This window comes from Thunnus maccoyii, chromosome 5 (assembly GCF_910596095.1).
Source record: "Thunnus maccoyii chromosome 5, fThuMac1.1, whole genome shotgun sequence".
Taxonomy (NCBI): Eukaryota; Metazoa; Chordata; class Actinopteri; order Scombriformes; family Scombridae; genus Thunnus; species Thunnus maccoyii.
In genome coordinates, this window is record NC_056537.1 from 17,928,917 (window position 1) to 17,945,594 (window position 16,678).

General features: G+C 38.6%; 1 protein-coding gene across 12 annotated transcripts in view; it reads left to right on the plus strand.

Moving 5' to 3' along the window:
- Window positions 1–16,678, plus strand: part of nr2f2 (nuclear receptor subfamily 2, group F, member 2) — a 213,125-nt gene that overhangs the window by 10,326 nt on the left and 186,121 nt on the right. For 6 of the 12 annotated variants that reach the window (XR_006096148.1, XR_006096157.1, XR_006096160.1 and 3 more), the window contains one exon: window positions 1,157–1,225. The exons of 5 other annotated variants lie outside the window; for them this stretch is intronic. The gene's annotated coding sequence lies outside the window, so the exon portion shown is untranslated. Of the gene's footprint in view, window positions 1–1,156; window positions 1,226–3,320; window positions 5,762–16,678 lie in introns of those variants that run through there. One more of the 12 variants, XR_006096152.1, reaches the window with a different exon arrangement.

Below are 16,678 nucleotides of genomic sequence, written 5' to 3' on the forward strand. Positions count from 1 at the left end.
TTTAGAAAACATCTTAAAATACATTGAAAAATTGCTTAAGCCCAGCAGGGGGTCATCTCAGGCCTGGTGGGCTGATGGGCTTGCAGTACACTGGTGGAAACCCTGGATTAATTGTTTAAATAATTTTTCAAGCACAAAAGCTAAGCATTTGATGGTTGCAGCTCCTCAAATAGGAAAATATTTGCAAATTTTGGGAGGATAAAAGATGTGATTCGAAGATATCCCCTTGGGCTCTAAAAACAATGCAATACATTGGACATTTTCCAATATTTTGTGATGTTTTATAGACCAAAACAATTGGCAGATTAAATGATAATGAAACTCTTTTTTTTTTTCGTGGCCCTATTCTTAATTGCAGATAAGTAATAATGATGAGACGGAGTTTTCATAATAACATTAAGTATGTAATTGAATATTAGATGACAAAATACAAGGTTAACTATGCTTCTGTGAGGACAGCGATTGAGTGCTAACATGCTGGCTAAAAAAAAGCAAGCTTACATACATATTGTAATGGCGTGTCAATGATGGTATATTTCAGGCTGCCATGGGTACAATTTCAGGCAAGGAAGGCCTCCAGTCAGAGGACTGGGGGAGCAATTTGCTGATAGGTGCAGTGCAACTCTGGTGGGGTATATTAATTTGGATCCCAGACCCTAAGGGTGACCCCTCACATGAGACAGAGCTCTGGCAGTCCTGGTCTTCATGCAGGCCATGAGCATACAGTGACACATAACCTTGCCCTGTCACCACCCTCACCAGTGTGTCAGCTAACGTTACTGTGATTGACGTTGAGCCGGCACTCCAGCCCTATGAGATCTGAGGCTCTGTATAACCTCGCCCTAGCTATGTACCAGGGCTAGGACATTTGGGGCATGGTACTGGATCATGATGCCATCTGTGTTTGTGGCCTGTACTTCTGTTGTCACAAGTGTTTGTAAATTTGTTTAAATGTTTTAGTTTTTTCAGTTTTCAGTGAGTTTATTTTTACATGAGTAAGTAACATCTAAAATTTTAACGTAGTGCCATGACTGATAGGTATGAGTATGCATTTTTGTTAGAGCAAAAATAGCTTTGGGCTAACCTACGAGCTTTGGGCTTAAAACTGACAAAGTTTTTCCCAAATGTCAGTACTTCACTGTTTGCTGCTCTGCAGGGCTGGTTTGAGGTACAACCAAATGGCTACTCCAGTATGAAAATGACCACCAGGGGCATTCCAAGCCAGGTATGTGACTTACAAACCTAGAAATACTAGTGACAGCCAAAGTTAATTACCTTTCTGCTGGGTTGCTAAGCTATCCATCTAATGCATATACTCTCAGGAAACATTGAGTTGAAAGGCTTCATGTAATGCTCTATGCTGGAAAAAATATTCCCCCTCTGAGAGAAGACTTTCTAGCTTGTAATGCTTGGTATCCTCAGAGCGAGTTCAAACTGCAGTCACGAGCTGCACATCCTTTGCTGTGTTGTTTAATAGGATGTCAGCTTCCTTGTGACCATGGGATTTTAATAATGTATGCCAGTTGTGTTCAGGCACTGCACTGTGGTGATATGCCTTAGTTGAACCACTATGACCTCAACTTTCCTGCCGTTAAACCATCACTGATGATGGGGAGAATGAGATGCATTAAAATATTGATTATTGTATCATGCATCATGGATCTGATGAATACCCCTGAGTGTGAGGAATGGGAGTGAAAATACAAAAAAAAAAAGCCTTTTTCCTAATCAGGATCTAGTAGGGTCAAAGTGTTGCCTGTACAATTACACACTCTACAGTGTGAAGATACTCTCTGGCTTTTTCCAAAAATAAAGAAAAAGACAAATGTAAAAAATGAGGAAAGCTTTTTCTTAAAAGAAAAACGATGCTTAAATAGATACCATGAAGTTTTAAACTGGTCCAGAGCAGAGTTTTGATGTGCGGCAATCACTTTTTTCATTTTTCCTTCTTTCACATCACCTGCATTTGACCAGCATCTGACTGCATTATACTACTATGCAGGGGATCTCTGATTTTCTTATTAATTACGAGAACATCTTTGAAGAAATGTGTCGTTCTTACAGATTTTTACATGAATCGTTTCAAACTAGTCGCCTGTAGTGGCCTAGTTTCTGTGTTTACTTTCATTCAGACTCAGACACAAACGTTTGAAAATGTTTGTGTAAAAATAATGTTTATTTGGAAAGATGTTGGAGGCTCAGCAGCTTGCCCCGATATTAGTTGTTTTGTGCAATATACGTCTTTTTGTGCGTTTTCCCGAATCTCTATAACGGAGCTGGAGAGAGCAAAGTTAGCATGACCCATAGAGCCACAATGGCCACATTTTAGGGAAATACATCAGCCTGAAATAAACCAGAATTTTCCTTTAACTCTTATTTCACTTTATTTCAGTAATACTCAATACTTAGTGCAAACCTGTCAATACTCTCATCACAAAGCCAATCAACACATACCCGAGGTGTGTGTGGACATCAGAATTCTCACCTGTCTCTGTGGACGTCAGCCACAGCTGGGAGTGTCTGTTTATTGACAAGAATTGTTATAGTACCCTAAAGGTTAAAATTGAAGCATATCAACATTTCAGTCTGTGTTGTGGTTGCCTGAGAATTATAAATATAGTTATATTACAAAGAACATTTACTGAGTAAGCTGTTTTCTTCTGTTTCCTGTATTGGCATCCAGTTCTTTCAGTTGATGTTTGAGCTGGCAGCTTGCTGGTCATCAATGCAAGTAGCTGATCACCACAAGAAACTTGAAGCACCTTTATCTTATTTGAGAATATTAATAAATACAATTCATAACTGACTGGAAGGAGAGAGTGTAAAAGATGAAGCGATGTGTAAAATGCTTTTGATGGTTGTTACATGAGGAAGTCTTGCATAACACAAGTAGTCAATAACTTCTGAATAAAACACAGTATAAGATAGAAATAGTGAGATGGGGAAGGGGTGTAATAACGAAAAATACATTATTGTAATCATTTTAAATCCAGAAAATAAAAGTTGCTGACCCATAATACCACAGTTATTTCAGCTCAAGATAAAATAGAATTCCTAGTGATCAATAGAGATAACTCTGAACTTAATTATTTAAAGGATAAAAAACAATATTTTCAACAAGGAGACTAAACTATCCATCATCATATTGCTGTTATTATGTTATTGGTAGTATCTGCCAATAGTATCAAAAACAAAACATAATGACCCTCATCTTTCATTTGAAAAGGAATTTCATACAATACAATAAAGAGCAGTACTGTATTAACCTTCTGTGGAGAATGCCATGACCTACTGATGAAGTACATCTTCTCTCCATTTAGTGGTCATCCACTGGGAAAGAGAACAATTAGGCCAAAAAAGGAAATGGTCAACATCAGGAAACAATGCTACTGTTTCCAACCGTGCTATCCCTTTGCCACTTTTCCAAGAAGACAATAAAAGAAGACAGGCAAAACTGAGAGTCAAATCGAAGGTTAATTGGAGCCAGGAAAATGTCAACCAATTTTACCGATCACCCGCGAGGGATATGCAGCCCTTGGCGAAAAAGATGCCGGAATATCTGCCCAGTATATTAGCTTCCTATCCATAATGGCCTCCTGAAGAGAGTGATGATGACATCTTTTCAGCACTCTGTTCCCCCTCAAAGCATTTGTGTGTGCATAGAAGACAAAGCGAGAGTGTGTGTGTGTGTGTGTGTGTGTGTGTGTGTGTGTGTGTTCGAGTATGTGTATATGTATGCATGTGTTTTATGCTTTATGTCAAAGTCAGTATTGTTATTGGAGATGCAAGCTCACTGGGAACCGACAGGTGTTGGCACCAGATCTATGACACCTCTGTGGTCTTGACATATCCATCCCCTCCAGTTAGTTCTATCATAACACATGGTAATTTGACAACATCCTCTCTGCTGAAGAATATAAATGACATTATGTGCCTGATATGCCTTTTGTTATAAATATGACAAATATAATAGTGATAATTATGGTAAAACTAAAGTCTGCTTCTCAAGACTTTTAAACACTTTTGAAAAGCTTTCATCGTGGTAGCTTTTGACAAATCACAGGTGTGAATTCAGTTGCTTGTGTGTTTTTGAATGATGATTACATCTTTCTTTACTGGAATTGAAGTCTCAAGAGAAAGATTGATCAGGAACTTAAAAGCTATAAGGGAAGAGAAAAGAAGAATGCTCTATTTTAAGGTTAATCTGAGCCAAAATGTCTCATCAGTCCAGCAGTTTATAAAGGAAATTGGCCTGGCCTTCAGTGGGAAAATGAAAACAGTTGCCACATAGGGTTTTTACACATACACAGTTGTTATGCTTGTAATGGGTTTACATTTTCTCTGACCTGGAGCAATTTGATGTACAGTATAATCTAGGACTGTAGTGCCCTAGGGATTTCATGAAATTCATACTTTCTGCCTCGTGTTGTTGAATGTAATATCTCTTAAATCTGCCTTTGATCATGCCCCCATCTGTTAAAATTATTAGGTTAGTTAGAAAAAATCGAAATCTCATGGGGAAAAAATTAACAACCCACTGCTTTGACATTTATAGTAGAACAGATTCAGACCATTTCCATCACCGTGTTGTTAATTAAATTGATAAGCTCACGCATGTGCATGTTTATTGCAACCTTAGTGTGCAGCCTTCTACAGTACTTGGAGTAACCCATACTATCACTAACATTAAATCTTGCTCTCGTGCCTTATAGTCATTTTTGTGCCTTTGACAAAGGGCACCTAAGCCTTGATCTTCCTCACAGGACTATAGAGACTAATGATAATAAAAATGATTAGTCTTGGTATAAGAAAAGGTGCTGTAGTCCAGTCTTAATTGGTGAGTTCCCTTGCTAAGTTGATCTAGTCTTGAGGCTGCCAGTTAGTGAACTGGTCAATTAATCTTCCCTCTCTCATAATGAGGTGGGGGATTTCAGATGGCTGGTCCTTCACACAAAGACAGACAGTGTGCCCAAAGGATCCTCTGTCCCTGCACCAAGTGACCTGACAATTAAAATATGTACCTCCCTACTTCCCCTACCTCACCAGGTGGCAAATTGGTCTGACCCAACCTCATATCAAAAGGACTAACAATGACTTCAAATCAACTTCACAGGCACAAAAAAGGGGAAAGGGCCGTATCCTCCATGAAATAAGATTGTTGTATTAAGACTTTTGGCCCCGTATCATTCCGCCTTCCTCATTTTGAGGTAAATGAAAAGAGACTTGTTGGATCCCCCCTGCTGTGTGTCACAAAGGTTTAGCATCTCACAGGACAAATATGTGTAGTAGCTTGACATTAATTCGAAGATGCAGATGTGACAGTGGAATAAGCTAAATGTTCAGGGTTAACTGTGCTTGACCTTGCATTGTAGCAGGCTTTAAATCTGTTTAGCAGGAAACAGGATAATAGAAGAGCCACAATCAAAGGCAAAATACAAACTAGTGATCAAAATCCTGACATTTGAACTTTACACACTTTTCCTATGTGTGTATATTTTGCCTATGCTGAATAAAAAAACAAAACAAAAAAACTTTGGTATCAAGCATCATCAATTTTAAGACAATGAATGTTCATATTTCCTTTTGTACACTGTAGCCTTGTGCAACTAATAATTCTTTAATAAGTGTGTCTTAAATACTATATCTGTAGTTTTGCATATTTCTGCCTATCACTAAAATAAATCTGTGCCTAACCAACACACCACATGCTATTATTTTGGTATCAAAAGTTGGATAGATGGAAAAGACAGGAAATAATGATCAACAGTCCCCACAATATTAAACTAAAAGAGCTGTTGGGGATAAACAAGATAACAAGACATCTGTGGCTACTTTAAGCCCCATTTGGCCACCCAGTAGATGAGACAGTCCTAAATGGGGCAAGGCAAAAGTCCAACAGGAAACAGATCAGTGAAGTGTATTGTTAACTCTACCGAAAATCTGTGGCAACAAAAACGGGAAATACCGTAAACTTAGTTTCCTGAGCTATTGGCCTTCTAATAACGCACACAGTACAAGCACTTACAGTCTCGAACACGAGCAATTAAACCCGTCTGCTGGAGCAAGCAGTTAGGCACTCTAAGCAACATGGATGTTGTGAAAAGAAGAATATGAGAATTGTGATTGATTATTTATCTGAAACAGTACCTGAAATCTTTGCAAGTAGATTTTCATTCATTTTTTAAATTAATTGAAAATGAATTTTAAAATCTATGTTATGCTTTGTAAAAGTGACCAAAAGCAATATAAAATTAATGTTATTTTTAGTTAATAGGTTAAAACATGTACAAACCCCACAATCGATGATCCAAAAGAAAACAAACACAAGATTGGAACATGCTATAACTTTAAAATTGATTGACTTTTCAGCACACAGAATACAACAACTAAGTCAAAATTATTAATGTCCTGATGGGGTTAAAGGTTTCATCATACCAGTAATCTTTGGAAACTCAACAGTAAAATCAAACGGCAACTTCTGGGGCTGAAAAATAAAGCCAGCGCGGAGTGCCAAAAACTGCAGTTCCTTGAATGGCCACTTGAGGCTGGCTCCAAAAGCGAGTCAATCCCCATAGATTCCCATGTTAAAATACCCAACTTTACAGCAGAAATAAACATGTTTACAGATGTTTTTATAATTCACCCGTTTAAATTTTATTAAGCAGTAAAGTTATGCATAATTAAGGATGTGGCTGCTTTGAGTGACAAGTTGCTAGGCACTAGGTGGCTTGTTTCAACAACCAGGATTCACTTGGCCCGCCTCAGCTCCACCTCTTTGCCCATTTTGTATTAGCTGAGAGTGAGGTGGAGTCAGGCACTGCCAAGATGGTGACGGCCAGAACTGCCCACTTAGAGCTTCAAAACTACTCTTCAGAAACCAATGGGTAATGTCATGATGGCTACGTCCATATTTTTTACAGTCTATGAGTAAAACAGGCTTATATTTTACATTATAATCTGCTAACTATTACAAAATGCTGTTTTTTATCTAGAGGCCAAACACTATAATAATGAATCTGTGATTTATTTGGTGAAAAACATACAAACTGTGTCTTATATCAATAGCAAACAATTTGAACATACAAAGAGAATCATTTTTGCTCCGTTGAATTATGAAGAGATACTTTTTGCACCCTGGTGAGTAACAGTCTCTTGGTTACAGCTCAGTGGATAACCATTAAGGTTACTGATGACATTGTTTCACTATTGAGTGTAAGTTGCTACAATCCCCAGTGATCCATGACTTTACTAGGTGCTGCCATGCAGAATGGTGGCACAAACCAGGAATTAGTCCACTCACTGCCTCAACCCGGTTGTTCGACCTCTGATATTTTGACCTTGTCCACTAGAATTCAAGCATCACACAATTGGACAGAAATACCTGGTTAGATGTCTCTTTTTTTATAGGCAATGTAAACCCACACTTGTTTAAATTTCAAGGAGGACCTGCTTTACTTACAGTTTTGATTTGCATTACTTACAGTTTACAGTTGAAACACAGGCATCATATTGCCATATATAATATTAAAAACAAAAGAAGAATGAATTAATGCAGTAGTGGCAGCTTTGACTCTGGCAGCCATTAAAAACAGGATTAGGAAATGAGTGTTGCTGTACAAATTAATTAGTTTATCTAAACTAAAATTAGCTGTATGCAGATCAACAAAGGGTGCTAGCTTAAAGGTATACTATGCAGGATTTGTTGGTTGGTGTTTGTGAACAAACAGCATTCAATGTTGGCCCCTCCTCCCTGGCTCCATGAGCGAGTGAGCGAGAGAGAGGGAGAGAACAGCGGTAGTCAAGTGAGCTAGCTACATTAGCTGTTTTAAACCACGACAGTTCCATAAACTGTGACGTGAATAGTTATTACCTGCGTACCTGCTGCAGTTCATGGGCCTGTCGTGACTGTTAAGAGTAGCGTAGCTCTGTTAAGGAATAGGACAGTGCATAATGTATGTGTGTGTGTGTGTGTGTGTGTAGCGAGTGTGTGGTTGAGCAAGTGGCAGAAAAGTGACAGTGAGCGGAGCAGAATGAAAGGTTAGCAGTAATTTGTCAATATGGCAGTAAATGTACAGTACAGGCTACAGTGTGTCATTTAGCTTCCCAAGGCAAAAAAAAGTCTTGTCTATTGTTTCCCCAACTGCTGGAAGCGAGCAGCAGTGACGTGTATATAAACCCCACTGAATTAAAAAGGCAGTGTGCTTGCGTAACACAACAGGGTGTTCAACGCACCACCGTTTCCGTTTAAATAAATGTTTTGCTACGTTATGTTGGGGCTGAACCACAGACTGTAAAAAATATGGATGTAGTCACCATGATGTCACCCATTGGTTTGTGGACTGCCGTTTTGAAGCCTCGAATTTGGCTATTTGACCGTCACCATCTTGGATTTTTGGAACCAGAAGTGACCATATTTGGACACTTTTAACTGTAGACCAACCAAATATTCAGTTTTACCGGGAAATATGTCACAGTATAGAAGCTAAAGATGCTCTAACTTTTGTTTCACAGGGACTTTAAAGAAGTTACTGACATGTCAACATGATTCTGTTTGCTGTTTTTTGCTTTGTGGTTCATGGATTTTCTGAAAGTAGAGATACATTTGTGGGTTTATGTAATCAGGCATGATAACACCATCTTTGGCTTGCAAAAATTTATAATGATAATAAGAGTAGTATAACTGCTTTGCTTTGAGCTTTGTTTTAAGCAATTTGGAAGATTTTAGTCTTTATTTCTTGCAAAATCAAAGAAAATTCTTTTCACTTTTAATGGGATTAATGCAATCATACCTTTCAGAAAAAAATACATATATCTTTCAGAAAAAAGTTGTATTTTTCCTCAGAATGCAGTATAGCCAACAACATATTTCAAACACAATATGTCTAAACGTGAACTTGACCTTTCTCATTTTCAATTTATAGTGACTGAATTGTTCAAATAGTAAAACCCCCTGTAAGAGGATGATTTTATAGTGAGAGTACCGTAAGTATGGGTCAAGATCAGAGTCAAGTTTTTTTGGCTCTGTCTTGTGGAGTACAAACTCCACTGAGAGTAATTATTTGTGGAGGGTTTAGGGCCCTGGGGGTGACGGAGTGGGCGGGAGGGGCATAGGGTGCGCTGAAACGGAAAGTACGCCAGTCCCACTCACGGTTGATGCTCAGTGAATCTGAAAGGTCATGTCATGTTTTCTGGCAATTGACTCGATTGGTTTGGATTCTGCAACATAAGGCCGGGACAGTGGTGTGTATGTGTGTTTATGTGTGTGTGTGTATGTGTGTTTCTGCACATTTGCTGGGAAATGTGCCCCTGGGTTATTTTTTGCATTGACCTTATTACCCTGCACAGTGACGAGCTTGCCACATAAATTGCTCCCTCTGACTCTTTAACACACAAACACATCTAGATGCAGATATTACTTATAAACATCCATAAAAAACATTTAAATATGAAATATATTGACTATACCTCAATTAATTCATACAATAAAAAAATATACAATTATGTAAACCTTTAAAGTACATTAACCATAACAAGACATTTTCATTAAATACTTAAATAAGACAGTGTTACTGAATGTGTGGATACCATCCTGGAATATGTCAGTAAGAAAAGAGAAGCTGTTGGTTTTGTATATGTGTGTCAGAATTGCTTATTGTACTCTCCATCTCCCTAAATGAACTGAGACAAAGACAGTATTAGCACATTTAATTAAGGTTGATCACAATCATCAAACACGGACAGCTTACAACCAGAAGCTAGCTTAGACATAATGTGCATTCTGCGCTGCAGTCTTTAAGGATGTATCTACTGATATGGTTTCTGCCTTGCAGCCATTCTGTGCAAGTAATTTAGCAGAACAATGTAATCTTAACCTCTCGCCTTTATTCATCGTCTGGGAGGCTCAATCCTGCTATAAATAAAGAAACACTGTCAGCATCAAAAATCTTTCTATGTATGGCTTGAAATTGAGAAGCTTTGCAACACTATTTGATAGAAATGGCTGTTTCACTATTTTGTGTTTCCTAATAGTTTTCTTAATGTGTATATTTAGGGTATAACACAAGCATCTAAATAGTTTGAGTCATATTAGGTGTTATGTCCTAGTTATGGAAAAACATAATGAAACCAGCTAAAAGGAATGAGTCTGTCCTCTAGGCGATAGCACACTACAGCACATGCGGTTACCAGCAAATCCTTTGCCAGCCTTCACTGTGCCATGCCTACGCGATTGACTCCTGCACTCCAGCGGATCGGTGGCAGAGGTCCAGAATCACTTAGATCATTTTACCCGGGGCATAAAGGGGGCAGAGAGGAGCCACTGACCCTGTGCTCGTCAGGCAGGGCTTTACGCCTCGCTGACTTCCCTGGTGTGACATTTCTCCTGTATTTGCCCCCTCCCAACGCCTCCCTATGTAACCACCACTGCAGTGCAGAAAAAGATCATTGTCTGTAGAGATATCAATCAAATGAACAGCATCTGGGGTCAATCTGCTGTCAGTGCTCCCCTTTTGCTGTCCCAGCTCTCATGTAAAGTGACAATAATGACAGAATGTCAGAAATGTTACCAAATGTAGCCAGTTAACACAAGACGACACTTTGAATTCCAGTGATCTTAAACAGCGATATCGTACCTGTCTCTCTCCCATCACCCATCACCCATCACCAGACCTTAACACACTCTGTTCAACCCCCCCCCCAGAACAAACACACCCCCTGCTATGGGTCATACATCGGTCATGACATTATTAAAGGATCAATTGTGCCTTAAAACACTGCCTCGCCTCCATGGGGATATGTAGTGGAACAGATGGGGCTTATGCAGAGCGGCTTTAATATCTATTTAAAGTGCTTTAGAGACAATGATCTAATGAGACATTTACATTTTGTTCAGCTGGGTTGAGAAAGCTCAGACCGAAGCAACTGTCAACCGATATTGCCAGCATAAATGTCCTTAAATTTAGCTGATACACATGCATGGTATAAACTTAAGTCTATAGGGTATAGGGCATTTTTTTGGTTTTCACAAATTTTCATCCCCCCCCCATTTTTTTTAAGGAGCAGATTGACTGAATTTATTTTGATCTGGATTTTTTATGCATCTGAAAGATCTTTCTTTTTGCTGCCACGAGAAGATGTTTATCACTACAGTATTGAGTGTACAAAGTGCTCTTACACAGAGGACACAGCTAAATAAACGCGTCTTGTATTAAGCCTCTGGGGTCGAGGATGTTGCAAAGACATAAAAGTACTCAAATTACTATTTTTAGAATATCTCTGTAACGGATGTATGTAGCAACTTACTTTAAAAACTGCCCTGCAGCACACTGTCCAGCCGTTACAACAAGCCCTAACTTGTTCTTATAATCTGTCCAGGGTCTTGATAATTCATCAGGGAACCACCGTGTTATTTTTGGACACTTTTGAAAAATGATAAAAGTGATAATTTTATGTTTTATGAACTTATTTATCCAATATTGACTGTACAAACAACTCAGGCAGTCATGTTGACTCTCTCTCGTCCAATTACAAGTTGTGTTATTGGTTGGTGAATCGTGCGCAAAGAGCTGAACCAATGATGGTTGCAAAATGGGTATCGCCGATTTAAAAACGTGATTGGATAGATCAATGCTGTGTCCTGACCATTTAGAAATCTACTGAAACACAGAAATAATGTGCCAAGATAGTTATCTGAAGTTTATTGAGCTACGTAAAGACATGTTCCTACCTCCGTGCATAGTTTGACCATTGGAGCATGATCACATTACGCATAAAGCGAAATGTGTGTTTTTATTCTGTTTGGAGTTTTATTCTTTTGGCAAAACGTTTATTACTGAACAGAAATTGAGGAATGACAAAATCAGCTCGGTGGAAGTGACGTGGTGAAAATGCTGGTTTCCATTAAACAATAAACTCATAAAAACACAGCAAGAAACAAATATGGACAGTTTTGTTAAAAATGTAAATAGTTCTGTTTTTCCTGTGTTATAGAGACTTTATGAATAGAGATTTTATTTATTTTTTGTTCGTTTTTCATCTGAGGCCCTGGTCTACAAATGTGAAAACAGTAAACATTTGAACATAGTTGTTTGTTGTAAATATCTCCCAGAAACGAATATGGACAGTTGTGATAAAAATGTAAGTAGTTCTTTTTTTTTTTTTTTTTTTGTTATTTACCTAAGGCCTTAGGCTACAGATGTGAAGATAATAATCATTTGCACATAGTTTGTTTTTGTGGAAAATTGATAAAATGTTGAAAAATTCATATTCCATTTTATTATGTCATGTGATATCACTGCAGCATACATATTCATATTCAAAATTATGAATTTGCACCAGATTCCCTATAAAATATTAAATAAATAAATGGCTACTATCCACGCTACAACTGTTATTTTTGAAATTTTGCATTATATACTGTATTTATTTTATCTAAATTTTAATTTAATTTTTTTTTACCTCTAGGAAGCTCCCAGATCTCTATTTTTTGAAAAGTATAAATTGAAAATAACAACCCCTAAAAAAGTTAATTTTACAAAAACCCACTATTTTACATTAAAACATTAGTTGTTGGTAATTAGGATGCATGTCATATAGTTTATACAGGGATGGAGATGTGCAGTGCATGTGATAATAAAAGGCTGCAGTTAAGTTGAAAGACCTGGTCATAGTCTCTGACTCCCTGTCCATAAGCTGCTGTCAAGGGAGTTGCAAAGAAGGGTTTGGGAAGGTAAAAGCTAGGACATGCTGGGCTGGGATCAACACGTGTCTGCAAAAGCCTGGAGGTTCCACAACAATCTGTTCCAGTTGGTTCACTCTTGTGCTGTGACCTCAATTTTTGACTGCTGTTGGAGCTTCCTTGCACTCTGGTTTGACACAAGAACAGCGCAGGCGGCTCTACACCCGCCCAGCCGAGCAAAGGGGGGCAGAGTGGAATAGCTGCTCGAATATCAAACAGTGAAGCTGAGGAGGAACATTGAATTAACATCCGCTCATCCTGGGCCGAAACAGCATCTCCAACTTGGCAATCCTGTGAAATGACACTTTCAATTGGGGTCAATTGGAGTACTGCCTCTGGATTTCAGGCAGCTTCTCTGCCTTGGGGTAATGAAGGGCTGTAGATATAATTAGAGTAACAGGCTTTCATACTGTAGTTCAAGCAGTGTAACTGAGCATTTGAGCAACACTAGGGGTCAGTGGCAATCCATGCAATCATGTAGTGAAGAGATCCTTACCAACATGGATATCATCACTTTTAGATGTGATCAGAGGACAGAATTTATAGAAGGTGACCAAAGATGACATGTTTTTTATGTTCACCAACACTTCAGCAGCAATTCTCATTTTTTTGCAATTTTATTTGTGGTCCTGCAATTATCATTATTACAAAGCAACTGCTGCAAAAGGTACATTTATAGACCATTCAAAGCAGAAGCAACATTTCAAATTGGCTTTTTATGCCTTTTCTTTTTAAAAATCTACATTGCCTCTCCTCTCATTTGATGGTGAAAATGTGATTGTGGGCACTTAGCACTAGTCGTTACTTTCTTCGCTCCATCTCAGTGGCACAGCAAAACATCTCAGCAGCAGTGACATGGTGGTCTAGTAATTATCTAATTGTTCGAGCTATGTCTTTCTTTGATTTATGGTCTTGTATCAGTGGCTGACCTGATTTATAATGAGGTTCCCCCACTTGTGAAAATATGAACCTGAATTATGTGGCACCAGTCCAATTATTTCTTTGTTCGGCTGCAGCTCCTGTCGACATTGACGGTGTGCATCACAAATAGCTGCCATTGAAGCTTTCACCTAATAACAATAATATGATCAATCATTTTAGATTGGCCCAATCACACCTCCCACCACGTTACCTACTTCATCTATCACTGTGTAGATGCACCCTTTATCCCTAAATTTTGTAGTCAGACATTTTCCCCTAATGGATTATTGGTAGTTCATGAGATTGGAGTTTTCATCACAATGTTTATCAATTTCACACGTGCCAGGTATAGTATGTGATACCTTGGCGATAACTGCAATACTGTGTCTGGGGAAACCACAAGAGCAGCAGCCAGGGAACAACATGACTGTAACTTCCATTAATCCAGTAGGCCTGCCATTATCAAGTTCAGGCCACAAAGTCAAAAAACTGGGCAAGTTGCTTGGCACAAGGACAAAGTTGACAGAAAACATAAGGCCCCCACACACTGTCTGGACAGCAGGAGGCTGTGAGTACATGGGTTGAAGAATAGACCCAGCCACAAACACATCCACTATACAGATGAGCTGCCCCCTTCAAATTAGCACCGAGCATGGAGACTACTGCTGGTGTGTGATGAAAAGATGCACGGCTGCCACTATTTGTGCCACTAAGGCATTCATCAAATTAATTACTTGTGGATCCAAGCACCTCTCTGATACCTCTTTATTTTGAGTCCGGTAAATGGGGACTCAGACTAGTGCTGACAGAGAGGCCTAATACACCCAGTCTTTCGCTGCACATAATTAATTGAAATCTTTGCTAGCTTGACAAATTGGAATGATGAATCTATCTTCTATGAATAGCTTAAGAAAAAAAAATGCATAATCAGTCAAAAGCATACAGTAGAAGCAACATCTTGCTCTCGCTGTCTCACTCACTCGGTCTCTGTCTCTCTCTCTTCTGCTCTCTGCAGCATAGTATGATCCATTAGGCTGAGAAAGCATGGCTTGTTGAGAAGACTTCTCTTCCTTTCACCACCTCGATTGATAACTTTTGCTTCTTACTTTAATAGAGCGGTCAAGGTGGAGAGTTCCTTTGTATAGTTCAATAGAATAGGGGAGAACATAAATCAAACTCTGCTGTTCTTTGGTACAGGCAACAGATATGCTGTATTTTCTAATTTCTAACATGATAAAAAACACTCTAAGATGGACTGTGCTTATGCTTATCAATATGAGAAAATAAAACATAAGATTTTATGTTAACATTTTTACACCAAATTTTAAGTTTTGGTATACACAACTCCTCGCAATAACTGGGTATGTGGCAAGACATGAAATTTATAATATGCTTTTAAAGAGAAAGTAATTTTACACATCAACCACGATTTGACATATCACATATCATGAGACGCGCTACTAACCATTGTGTAAAAAGTTGTTCAAATATCTCCTGTGGCTCAAGTGGCTTTGTAAAGTCAGAAAAAAAACAACCCTAGTTATGTCACATTGGTTATCTTGGCTTGAGGTTACAAATGGTTCATGAAGTAGGAAATACATTCAGCATGTTAGTCACACCATGAAGATAAAAACAATGCCTTTCTTGAGCACAAAACAGTGTGCCTTCTTTAAAATTCTGGATTGATGTCTCCATCCTGTTTTAGTATTTTGGTTGTAAATTATTGTCATTTAGCTTGATATAAACACAAACAGAGTTTTTTCCATGAGCCAATTTTTTTTTTTTTTTTTTTTTGAGGGAACATCCATGTTACAATAAATACATTATGACATTATGTCATCTGCTGGACCTTTGTCTACTAACAAAATATTTTCCACTGGAAAACAGAAGTACAGTGCTTCCAGAAAGATTAAACTTCCCTCATCTTCTCTGCAACTTTCTGTGGTGTTAAAGTTGGAGATAAATATGGATTACAACAAGGATTTGGTTAGGTTAAGACTTTGGCCTTTATATTCACAATGTTATTTCTGTCAGGTGCAACTCGTTGCTTTTTGCTTTTGCAGCTGTTTGGGGTAATTTCCTTGCTCCAAACAAACTCATGGAGTGCAGCGGAGGTAGTGTCAATGCAGATCAAACAGCCCAATGTAATCAATTTTGGAACTGATGCTACAATGAAATAGTAGTTGCATGTAATGTAACAGCAGGAATTGAAGTTACAGGTTGTTGTGGCTACTCTGTGTGTTTTGGTTTTGAAGTGTCAACAATTGGTGAATTTATTCTGTCATATTAATATTGTTAGATTATGCTGGATTTTGCCTGTTAACCAGTGTTGTGTTGTCTTTGTTATCCCTTATTAGGGGTCGACCGATCATCGGCCTGCCCGATCATCGGCCTGCCCGATTATCGGATCCGATATTCAATATTTTTACGATTATCAGAATTGTTTTTTTTTTTTAAATCTGATTGCCGATATGTGCTACTGATGCAGCCGCCTCTCTCTGTCTGTAGTCACCACTCTGTGGTCACGAGCACTGTCCCGCCCGCAGCATTATCTGATTAGTTACACGTCACGAGTAATAGCCTATCAACACTGGAGGCTGCGCATGCTGCCGTGCCACAGACGGCACAGAGAAGCGTCTGTAGACTGGAGTGGATTTGCAATAAACGTCACAGTCCTCTACGCTGAAGTTGTAAAAACACCACAATCTTATTATTTATTTCTATGATGACAAGCATGTCCAGTTTCCCAGTTACACCGCTGAAAATGCCCAAAAATGCACTTTGTTGCAGTGATATAACGTAAGTTAAGCTAATGTTGAGTCTCGTAGAGCTAACGTGAATGCGATAGTGAACATCAGCAGGTTTATTTGTTGAGCCATAATTTAGCCACCTGACTACAGCAAAAAAAATTGATAGGCTAACATTATTTCTTGCACAACACGTCATTTATCAAGGCCGGTCATACTCTCAGTCTCAACCCACAACTACTAGTAACATTACTGTAGTGTGTCCTGAAGCTGT